The sequence below is a fragment of the Panthera tigris genome, chromosome E2 (genome assembly GCF_018350195.1).
Source record: "Panthera tigris isolate Pti1 chromosome E2, P.tigris_Pti1_mat1.1, whole genome shotgun sequence".
Taxonomy (NCBI): domain Eukaryota; kingdom Metazoa; phylum Chordata; class Mammalia; order Carnivora; family Felidae; genus Panthera; species Panthera tigris.
Window position 1 is genome coordinate 29,462,915 of NC_056674.1, and position 10,872 is coordinate 29,473,786.

The window sequence follows — 10,872 nt, forward strand, 5'->3', positions numbered from 1 at the left end:
ATCCTCTCTCCCCGTCTCTTTGCCCCTCCCCCGCTAGCTCTCCCTCTCTTTCAAAAATAAATAAACATGAAAAAACAGTACAGACGTGGTGGGACAAGGGGTAGCCTTAGGTTTACCCGGGTTCCTCCTGTTCCCTATGGTGACAGGCAGTGGAAAGTTGGTTCTTTAAATAATTGCACGATCTCTTTCTCTACACACACACACACACACACACACACACATACACATACACACACCCTTTCCCCTCTGATCTGAAAATCCTGAGTCCAAGTTTTGGAACTTTCCTTTGACTCCTTCGTTCAGCACAGCTCTCCAGCTGAGGCCGGAGATACCCCAGTACTGTTGGCTGCCGTGAGGTGGGGTCTCAGCTCCAAACCCGCAGCATTAACCCAGAGGCCCGCCAGCCCCCTTTCTGCCTGATAAGAGTACAACCGGAAGGAAGCTGGCGGTTTTATTTCCCTCAGTAAATCTATTCTGCTGAATGTAAACACTGTATAATCCTCCACCTGTACATACTGTAATTAAGGTGCATCGGAACCACCATCAACACAGTGACAGGCAGAGGGAAAATTAGTGACCTCCCACGGATTTTTCAAGTCGGCCCATTTACTACTGTGAAAATCACCACGTCGTTAGCAGAGGGGTTTTTAGAACAATTTTACATGAAGGAAGCCTGCTCGCCTTACAGTTCTTTGTCCGTGAACCTCCTTGCCCCCTCTCTGTCTGGCTTTAGGTGAAGCTCCCCCCATCGGCACCTCCTCCTTGGAGCCTCCGTTGCCTGGGGCGGGGGGGGGGGCAGTTTTGGAAGGAGGTGAAGTTTTCCATCCCGAGTGGGAGGAACAAATGGCCTCTCCGCAGGAGACTGAGGTCCGGCAGAGAGGGTCCTGGGACGCCACCACCAGCACCTTCCCTTGTGTTTGTGGAGCTATCGGGTGACAGTTAACATGCCTTGCTGGGCTCCCGTGTTGCCTGAGAGAGCTCACGCTCTGACACAAAATTAATCTCCACGGACGCCCACTCGGGAGATTGATAGCTGTGGTCCGGGGATGCTGCACACCGTCTTCTGGATGCCGGGCTTGTCAGCTGCGGGTCTGGGAGGGACACAGGCCCCTTCTCGCCGCCCGGCCCGTCCAGCCGCAGTGCTTTCCATCACTCCCAGCCATGCCTCTCCCACCAGGGAACTGGAGGCACTGCTCGGGATGAGTTGGAGAAGGCGAGGCACGGCCTGGCATCCTTTTCCATCTATTGACCGAATGCTCCCTGCCGCCAGGACAAGGGGATCCGTTCCCTCACCGGATGGAAGGCCGGCAGGGCAGAGGCAAAAGGCACAGCCTTTTGAGTCCCACCCAGCTGGGTTCCGCTTCTTGCTCCGTCACTCCCTTCCTGGGCCTCTGGGTGCCGCAGTTTCCTCATCTGTAAAATGGGGCTCACGGCAGCTCGCGTCTCTTCGGACGGTTGTGCAAAACCGAAAGGGATGACCCATGACGTAACTGCACAGTGCATAGCACCTCATAAACCAGGAGCTGGGGAAATTTGTTTTGGGAAAAGGCCAGACAGAAACTATTTTAGGCTTTGTGGGCTGTAGGGTCTCTGTCACAACCGCTGAACTCCGCTACTGTCGCCTGGAAACAGCCATAGGCCATATGTAAATGAACGAGCGTGGCTGTGTCCCGATAAAACTTTATTGACAAGAACAGGTAATGGGCCAGCTATGACCCTCAGATCCTAGTATGCGGATCCCTGTTAATTTGAAATCTGAATACATGTCAGCGGCTGTCCCTACGGATAACAATACCTGACTGACCAAGCGATTCTGTGCAAGGAGTTGCTGGTGAATTAAGAGGACACGGTCCATCTTGAAACTTACTATTGGTCTTAGGGGAGGGGAAGAGAGGGCAGGTACTAACTCACAAATATTAACTGAGGGCTGACTGTGTCCAAGAAGGAGTATGCATAAACTGAAAGCTGTTGCACAAAGCCTAAAGCAGTAAGTGCCACTGAATTTTTCATTTTTATTTTGTGAAACACCACCCCCACCTCGTGAAAATAAATCAAAAATATTTTGCATTAACCTCAAAATTCTGTCACCTTTGGTGACTTAAGTTTTTTCCAAGAAAAGTAAAGAAAACTAAACACGCGCGAACATCACCGCCCCAGACTCTAAACCTGTAGTGTGCTGCTTTAGGTACAATCAGCAGAGAGAAAAGCCATTGGAGTTTTGTTTAAACGCCCAGCCAGTTTGCCCAAGTCAATACTCAAACAGTCAAAACGCCAACTCCATAATTTTTTTTTTGATTGAACAGGCTAGTTAATTTAACCAGGAACCTCAGTGGGGAGAAGTCAAGGTCTCGGCTGCCAAAAGCATTAGGAGAGAAGTGAGTAGAATCTCCACCTTCAAGGTAAAAATCCAAAGACGTCATTTAAAAACATCTTGAGTTTGGGGGGCCTGGGTGGCTCAGTCGGTTAAGCATCCGACTTTGGCTCAGGTCATGATCTCGCGGTTTGTGAGTTCGAGCCCCGCGTTGGGCTCTGTGCAACAGCTTGGAGCCTGGATGGAGCCTGCTTTGGATTCTAGGTCTCCCTCTCTCTCTGCCCCTCCCCTGCTCATGCTGTCACTGTCTGTCTCTCAAAAATAAATAAATGTTAAAAAAATTTTTTTAAACATCTTGAGTTTAAGAACAATGTCAAAGAGTGTTTGAAACATATATACATATATATATTCATATATACACATGCATATATACATATACACACACATAGACACGCACGCACACACACACACGTGCACATATTCAAACTGGTCTCTAAGGTCAATTATACAGAGGTAGGCAGATAACGTAGCTGCTCCTAATCTGAAGAGGAGGGCGTCTGCTTGGGTGGTAGGCAAAACTGACATCTTCTATATTATAGACCATGTACATGTTCATTCACTCACTTAACTCTACAAATATCATTGAGAATGCACTCCGTGCATTGTGTGAAGCTAGGCACTAAGGGATACCAAAATGAGTGAATCATGGAATTTAAGCTACTACAGGGTGCTCACACTGAGTGTGATGGAGAAAGAAACACAGCTGACCAGGAGGAGGTCCGTAAAGGATCTGCGTGTTAATGCCTTCCTCTGACAGATGCAGGTCAAAATTTAGTTTTAACAAGGGTGAGATCCCTCTTCTAATAAAGGATAACATTAGAATGGGAAAAAGGAGCCTGTGTCTCTACCTGTGTCTAATGGCACTCTCTAGAATGGTGACATCAACTGCCTCTTCAATCCCGCCCTGGGGAGAGACTCACCTGTTCCTACACCCCCTTTCTCTATGAGTCACTGCCATTCCCACCACAGCCCCTGGACTATTCCAATGAGAAAAGCTGTTGGGATGGGCGCCTCTTGCCTGCCTTGCCTATTTGTTTTCTTTGTTCTTTTTCACCTCTAAGTGATTTGTTTCCCTCTGCTTTTCCCCTACCAACACAATTTTAAGGTCCAGCCATTCCCCACTTCTCTTCACCCCCAAGATTCCCGGGAGCCGTAACTGGTTCTCAAAGATAACTTAGTTTTCACACGCTGTCAAGCCTCCCTCCCCTCCTGATGTTTGACTTTGTCCCGGATCTGAAGATCACATGGTAATTCAGCACAATTCTACCATATGCTGGCTCCCAGGGTGTGAAGGGCTTGGGGCTCCTGAGTTCTGAGCCCCAGCCCAAAGTTGGCGCTCATTTTCAAAGGCAATCACAAGATGAATATCAAAGAGTTTACAGAATCCACATTGGGAAACCTGTCAGAAAATTGTTGGGAAAATAAAGTGAATCAATAGAATGTCAAGAGACTCAAATGGACAAAATATTGAATATTCATTTTCTCAAGTTTCACAGGGGTAGGGATTTACGAGGACCAAGGCAGCTTGTGGGATTTTCGGCTTTCCTTGGCATGGTTCAAATAATTTTTTGTGCTGTGCATTGGATTAGTATTCAATTAACTCCTTTAAAATTATAATGTGTAACTTCAACAAACTTGTGAACGGCTCTACAGCACAATTAGGGCAGTTAATAGTCACCAGGTACAACAAACGAATGCTGTATTTCTATAAACAGCGAATGTCTAAAACAAATTCAGTGACGGTGTTTGCCATTGGCATAGCTAAGCCACGTTCGGGACCAGCGATACCTATAAACACTGGAGAAAAATTACAAAGCGTTCCTTTTGTCTCATGTATATATATACATATACATATATATATATATACATATATACATATGTGTATATATATATGTATATGTATATATATGTATATGTATATATATATATACATATATATATATACATATGTATATATATAGACACAGAATGCATGCAGAAATTGTTTATTTCCGATATGGTTACATTTCCCCCAAATCCAACATGCTAACATCTGCACAGTCTGTTACCTGGGCTGCAAACGCATCACTATGGCTGCCAAAATGTTTTAAACATCATCCCTCCATTGCTTTTACAGGAGCCATTTTTGAAGGAAACAAAAGATGATTGTATCAATACTGTGTAGATATCAGCTTTAGACTGGAAAAAAGAAATCACTTGGCGATTTCACATATTCAGGCCTCCGCCCTCAACCAGAGAAACAGCATGAGCAGGAAGAGCCCTTGTACGACTGGGAATTTCAGAGGAAAGCCAAGGGGCCATCTTGGTTGTTGGGTCCTCGTGCTGTTCATGTGTAAAAAAATGTACTGGAATTTAATTATTGTGGTAGGATCAAGACTGCCACTTTCTGTACGTTTCTTAGTTTCCTTATGCAAGACAAATAAAATTCATTTCAAGAACTTTAAGCCTTTGATTTAATGCTAAATCAGAGACTAACTCCCTGGTGGAGGGATTCGGCACCTTAAACTGATCTACTCTAAAATAACTATGAAAAAGGGACTTTAAATCTGAAGGTTGTAACCTCGGTATTTGTATTTCCAATCAAGTATTACTTGAGCTATTTGTGATTTTTAATAATAGATTTGGGCCATAGGATATGACAATATTCCATGTGCCACATCTTTATCTATATCTTGAAAGGTTTTCTCCTCCGTTTGCCAACCCAAAGTGCCTTACCCACTCCTCTCCACGCACATCCAGACAATTATGAAAGGATCATGTAACAAGTTACATAGATTAACTACTTTCGATAGTTTGTGGAAGAAATGCTACATCTCTTTTCCGCAAGACTGTAAAACTTTCTCACCATTCTTAAGTAACCGCAGAAATAATAAAAGCTAAAAAAGAAAAAAAAAGTGCAATTTTTTTTTTTGAACGAGTTCTCCTCTAGCCTTAGAAGATTAGTTTTCAAAGCAATGGTAAAATCATTGATGTACATCTTTTCAAGTCAAAAGAAAAAAAGACTCCTAACTACCAAACATTTGCTCTTTGGAGCCTGGCAAGAAGGAAGAAAGAGGACCAGACGGCCACATCCTAAGAACAAAGGATTGTCCAGGTAGCTGTTGGCTACAATCGCATCTCTTTCCACGTCTTTTTAGTAGTTAAAGTTTTTCTTTCCGAAATGAAACTTCGTTTTCTTTCCCTAATCTTTCTAGTGGGTATCTGCCAGTTCTTCTGCATGACTTGGCTACATGAAAGCCTGAAAAACAAAAAGAAAGGAGGAATCCGGAACTGGTGCTATTTTACATTCACGGTCGTTCTGCGATTAAACAGTATTCACCAAGTATATAAATAAATAAATAAGTAAATAAATAAAAAGTATTCGCCAGAAAGCTACTTCTTTTCCTGCATTTAAAGAAGACATTCAACATACGTGATCTGGAAGGGAAAAAATGGCTTCCCCCCCCCCAATAAATAGAGAAAGATGACTTAATTGTGCTAATAATTGCAAATTCTCCCCCCACATTAGACTATAGATGAATGTCAGTGAAATCCCCCCTCTTCTTTACTTCATTAAAGAACCCAAAAATTTATGAGGAGAAATAGATGTGTAAGAATAACCGAGAATGTTTGAAAAGAAGAGTCATAAAGGAGATTTTCTCCTGCCACCAATTAGAATATATGATGAACTTAAAATACCACTGGATGCTGGCATAGGGTTATTGAAACAAACAAACAAACAAACAAACAAAAACCTCCTAGAAACATTCCCAAGTAAATATAGGAAATTTAGTGTTTGATCAAAGTAACACTTAAATAAGAAAATGTGCTATATTATTCAATAGTTTTGGTGTTGTGACAATTGGCTATTCCTTTGGGGAGAGTGAAGGAATAGGAGTCCCTGATTCAAATGACTGAAAGAATAAATTTTAGATGAAATCTAAATGACATTTAGGTGACATTTATAAGTGTGAACAAAGGAAACAATGTTCTCCAAGAATATGGAGGTAGATATTTATGTAATATTGGATTGTGAAGCATGAATCCTAAGGCAATAATCATGAAAGAAACTAATAATGTTTATTACATAAATGCAAAAAAGTCTGCATATCAAAATATCAAAAATTATGACTATGAGGAAAGGACAAACATGTTCAAATATATTAACAAAATTACATGTTTAAATATGTTAACGGTTAATATGTTCAATATATAAGCAGGTGTAACAATTCAATAAGAAAAAGATAAAGACAGACAATTCACATAAAGTGCAAAAAAAAGTGCAATGGTAAATAATTTACCTGGGCACATGTGGGCACCTGGATGGCTCAACCGATTAAGTGTTCAACTCTTGATTTTGGCTCAGGTCACCATCTCCCCATTTGTGAGACTGAGCCCTGCGTTGGGCTCTGTGCTGACAGCGCGGAACCTACTTGGAATCATCTCTCTCCCACACTTTCTGCCCCTCTCCTGTTAGTGCTCACTCTCTCTCTCAAAATAAATAAAGATTTTTTTTTTAAAAAAAACCCAAAATGAGAAAAGCAAACAAAAACATGTAAAATATAAAAGCAACATAAAAATGGTACCATTGTTTAAAGATGGTAGTTTGGTGAATATTTTTGAATTTATTTTTTGCTTCTCTTTCTAACATTTTCATTACATAACAAATATTACTCTGTGTGTGTGTGTGTGTGTGTGTGTGTGTGTGTGTGTGTCCTACTCTGGAAAACCCTGGATTCTCTGTTTTCTCCACCAGGTCTGCAGAAGATCCTCCTTACTTTTCCTCTTCCTTCAAGTACCTGTGGACCCTCTCCTGAGTTGAAGTTTCCTAGAAGTGGAGATTCTTTTTCCCATTCTGTATTTTGTTGTTCTTGGTTAATTTTAGAGATTACACAGGAGCTAGATATTTCTCCTCTGCCCTCATTAACAGGAAGTCTTTTACAATGTTTCCAAACTCTTAAGAAATTGATGTTCTTTGAAACAAACTCAGATAATATAGAACTACACCAAGCAGAAACTTTCTTCTCCATACCCAGTAACATATTTTTAGGGATGACCTAAGTTAACACCAGAGTGTGGTGTGTGGCAATTTTCTGGTCTTTTCTCTATGCCTTTATAAATATTTTACCTATTCAGTCCATCACAATTTATTTTGGTAAAGATTTTGTAAAGTGAAATATAATCGCTTACTTTTAAATTTATGAGTGCCAGGAGTACTGTGGCTCTTCTCTATACTCTTCTAGTATAAATGAGAGAGGAGAAAATCAGGGATGGAAAGGTATAAAATAACTTTTTTTTTCTGTCTCCATATACTTGAACTTGCTGGAATGTCTCTTATTCCTGATGAAGTAGCTTGATTTCTCTCTCTCTCTCTCTCTCTCTCTCTCTCTCTTTTCCCCAAAAGATAAGGCTGAGAGTCAGGAATAATAAATTCAAATTCTTATAGTGTCCAGCAGATGATATAAATGAGGTGTGGACTGAATCTAAGAGAGTGTAGAGAGTGATGAATACTGGCGCAAAGTATATTTTGCCAACTACGGCTGACCCAACATGGCTTTGAACTTTGCGGGACCACTTACACACAGTTTTTTTCCAGTAAATACAGTGCAGGACTATAAATGCAGTTTCTCTTTCTTAGGATTTTCTTAATCACATTTTCCTTTCTCTAGCATACTTTATTGTTAAGAATACAGTAGATAATACATGTAACACACAAAGTATGTGTTAATTGACTGCTTTATATCATTGATAAGGCTTCTGGTCGATAGTAGGCTATTAGCAGTTAAGTTTTTAGGGAATCAGAAGTTACATGCAGATTTTTGCATGGGGTTTCAGTACCCCTCACCCCCACATCGTTCAAGGGTCAGCTGAAATTTAAAAATTCAACAAATATTACTTTTAAAGTAAGGGGAAATAATTTTTAAAATACGTGTTGAAGACGGGGCACCTGGGTGGCTCAGTCGGTTGAGTGTCCGACTTTGGCTCAGGTCATGATCTCACGGTTCGTGAGTTCGAGCCCCGCATTGGGCTCTGTGCTGACGGCTCAGAGCCTGGAGCCTGCTTTGGATTCTGTGTCTCCCTCTCTCTTTGCCCCTCCCCTGCTCATGCTCCGTCTCTCTCTCTCTCTCTCTCTCTTTCTCTCTCTCTCTCTCTCAAAAATAAATAAAGATTAGGGGTGCCTGGGTGACTCAGTAAAGCATCAAACTTCAGCTCAGGTCATGATCTCACAGTTCGTGGGTTTGAGCCCCGCATTGGGTTCTGTGCTGATGGCTCAGAGCCTGGAGCCTGCTTCGGATTCTGTGTCTCCCTCTCTCTCTGCCCCTCCCCCACTCGCACGCTGTCTCTCAAAAATAAAGAAATGTAATAAAAAAATTTTTAAAAATACATGTTGAAGAAATTAAGGTGTAGCTCTTGAAAATATGGCAAGTCCCTAACTCCTAAAGTCTTACTGATAATGTTATAACAGGTTAGCTGGGAAAAAAAACTTTTGAGTCTAATCTACATGGCCACTGGACCCCGGGCCCTACCCAGGGCAGAGCTCAAAAAGATCAACCTTTGCTACCTTTTCAACGTCAAGACTACAGTGCATCCTGATGAAGTAACTTTGGCAGTGGAAGCTTCTGTATGCAACAAACATACTGATAATCAAGATTTGAATACCTACTGTGAGCCAGGCATAGTGCTAGGCACATTATTTTCTAGAACACATTACTTTCTATAATCCCTTTGAAAAATCTACCCGTAGGTACTATCACGATCTCCACTTTATAGTTGGGGAAACTGAGGCTTCTAGATTTTAAATAACGTATGTTAGCACTTCCTTGGATATCAAAGATTGTGTTCTAATCATCACTGTCGGGACAGGTTTCCAACGCAGCGATTCTCCGCCCACTCTCCCTCTGTCCTGAGAAGGCATCTGCAATCTTTTCTGGGAGGGCTGGAAGGAAGTCTGCTTTCTCCCTTGGAAGTTCCCTTCCATTCTGATACCTCGTCTCCTAGAGGAATGGTGGTGTAACCACATACAAAAACAGGACCAAGAAAGATCTTGATTCAAATCCCACACCTTGCACACATGAATCAGGTGAGCTGAGATGAGTTGCTTCACTCCTCGGCAGTCTGCTTCTTTATCTATAAAATGGGGACAATGTAATCACTTCTCAGGTTGTGATGAGGGTGCGATGCAATGTTATACATGCCTGGCATGAGATAGAGGCTTGACCAATGCCCATCCTTGTCCCCTTTCCTTGATAAAACTTTGTTACAGGTTGCTTATGTCATGCTACCAATCAATGGCCTAAGAGAGGTATAAAAATAATGCAGCTCCTTTTTTTTGTTTTTAAAGAAGACATCCAGATGGCCAACAGGCACATGAAAAGATGCTCAACGTCGCTCCTCATCAGGGAAGTACAAATCAAAACCACACTCAGATATCACCTCACGCCAGTCAGAGTGGCCAAAATGAACAAATCAGGAGACTATAGATGCTGGAGAGGATGTGGAGAAACGGGAACCCTCTTGCACTGTTCGTGGGAATGCAAACTGGTGCAGCCGCTCTGGAAAACAGGGTGGAGGTTCCTCAAAAAATTAAAAATAGATCCACCCTATGACCCAGCAATAGCGCTGCTAGGAATTGACCCAAGGGATACAGGAGTGCTGATGCATAGGGGCACTCGTACCCCAATGTTTATAGCAGCACTTTGAACAATAGCCAAATTATGGAAAGAGCCTAAATGTCCATCAACTGATGAATGGACAAAGAAATTGTGGTTTATATACACAATGGAATACTACTTGGCAATGAGAAAGAATGAAATATGGCCTTTTGTAGCAATGTAGATGGAACTGGAGAGTGTTATGCTAAGTGAAATAAGTCATATGGAGAAAGACAGATACCATATGTTTTCACTCCTATGTGGATCCTGAGAAACTTAACAGATGACCATGGGGGAGGGGAAGGGGAAAAAAAAAAGAGGGAGGGAGCCAAACCATAAGGGACTCTTAAAAACTGAGAATAAACTGAGGGTTGATGGGGGGTGGGAGGGAGAGGAGGGTGGGTGATGGGCATTGAGGAGGGCACCTGTTGGCTGAGCACTGGGTGTTGTATGGAAACCAATCTGACAATAAACTTCATACTAAAAAAATAATAACAAATAAAAATAATGCAGCTCAATCGAACATCTTTGTCTCCTCAGTTTACCGACAGAAGGAAAATATAAACTGTGGCAGAGGAGGTGGGAGGTTGGGGACAGCAGATACAAATAAAAAGAGTTGGTCTTCACAGCTCTTGTATGTTCTGTCCACCCGGCTCAGCTCATCTAAGGCCCAACTGCATACACCCACATCATCTACTGCCCTTTAGAAGGTTGGCAATAGTTCTCTGATTAACGTTCCTCGTAACGCCTTAAGCGTCTGAAGCCATAATCTAAGACAAACCACTGTATATAAAGTGGAAATGTAGTCTCCGAACAAGGTGAAAGCAATTCACAAGAAGAGAAAATTATTCCCAAACCCCCCGGTCCGAC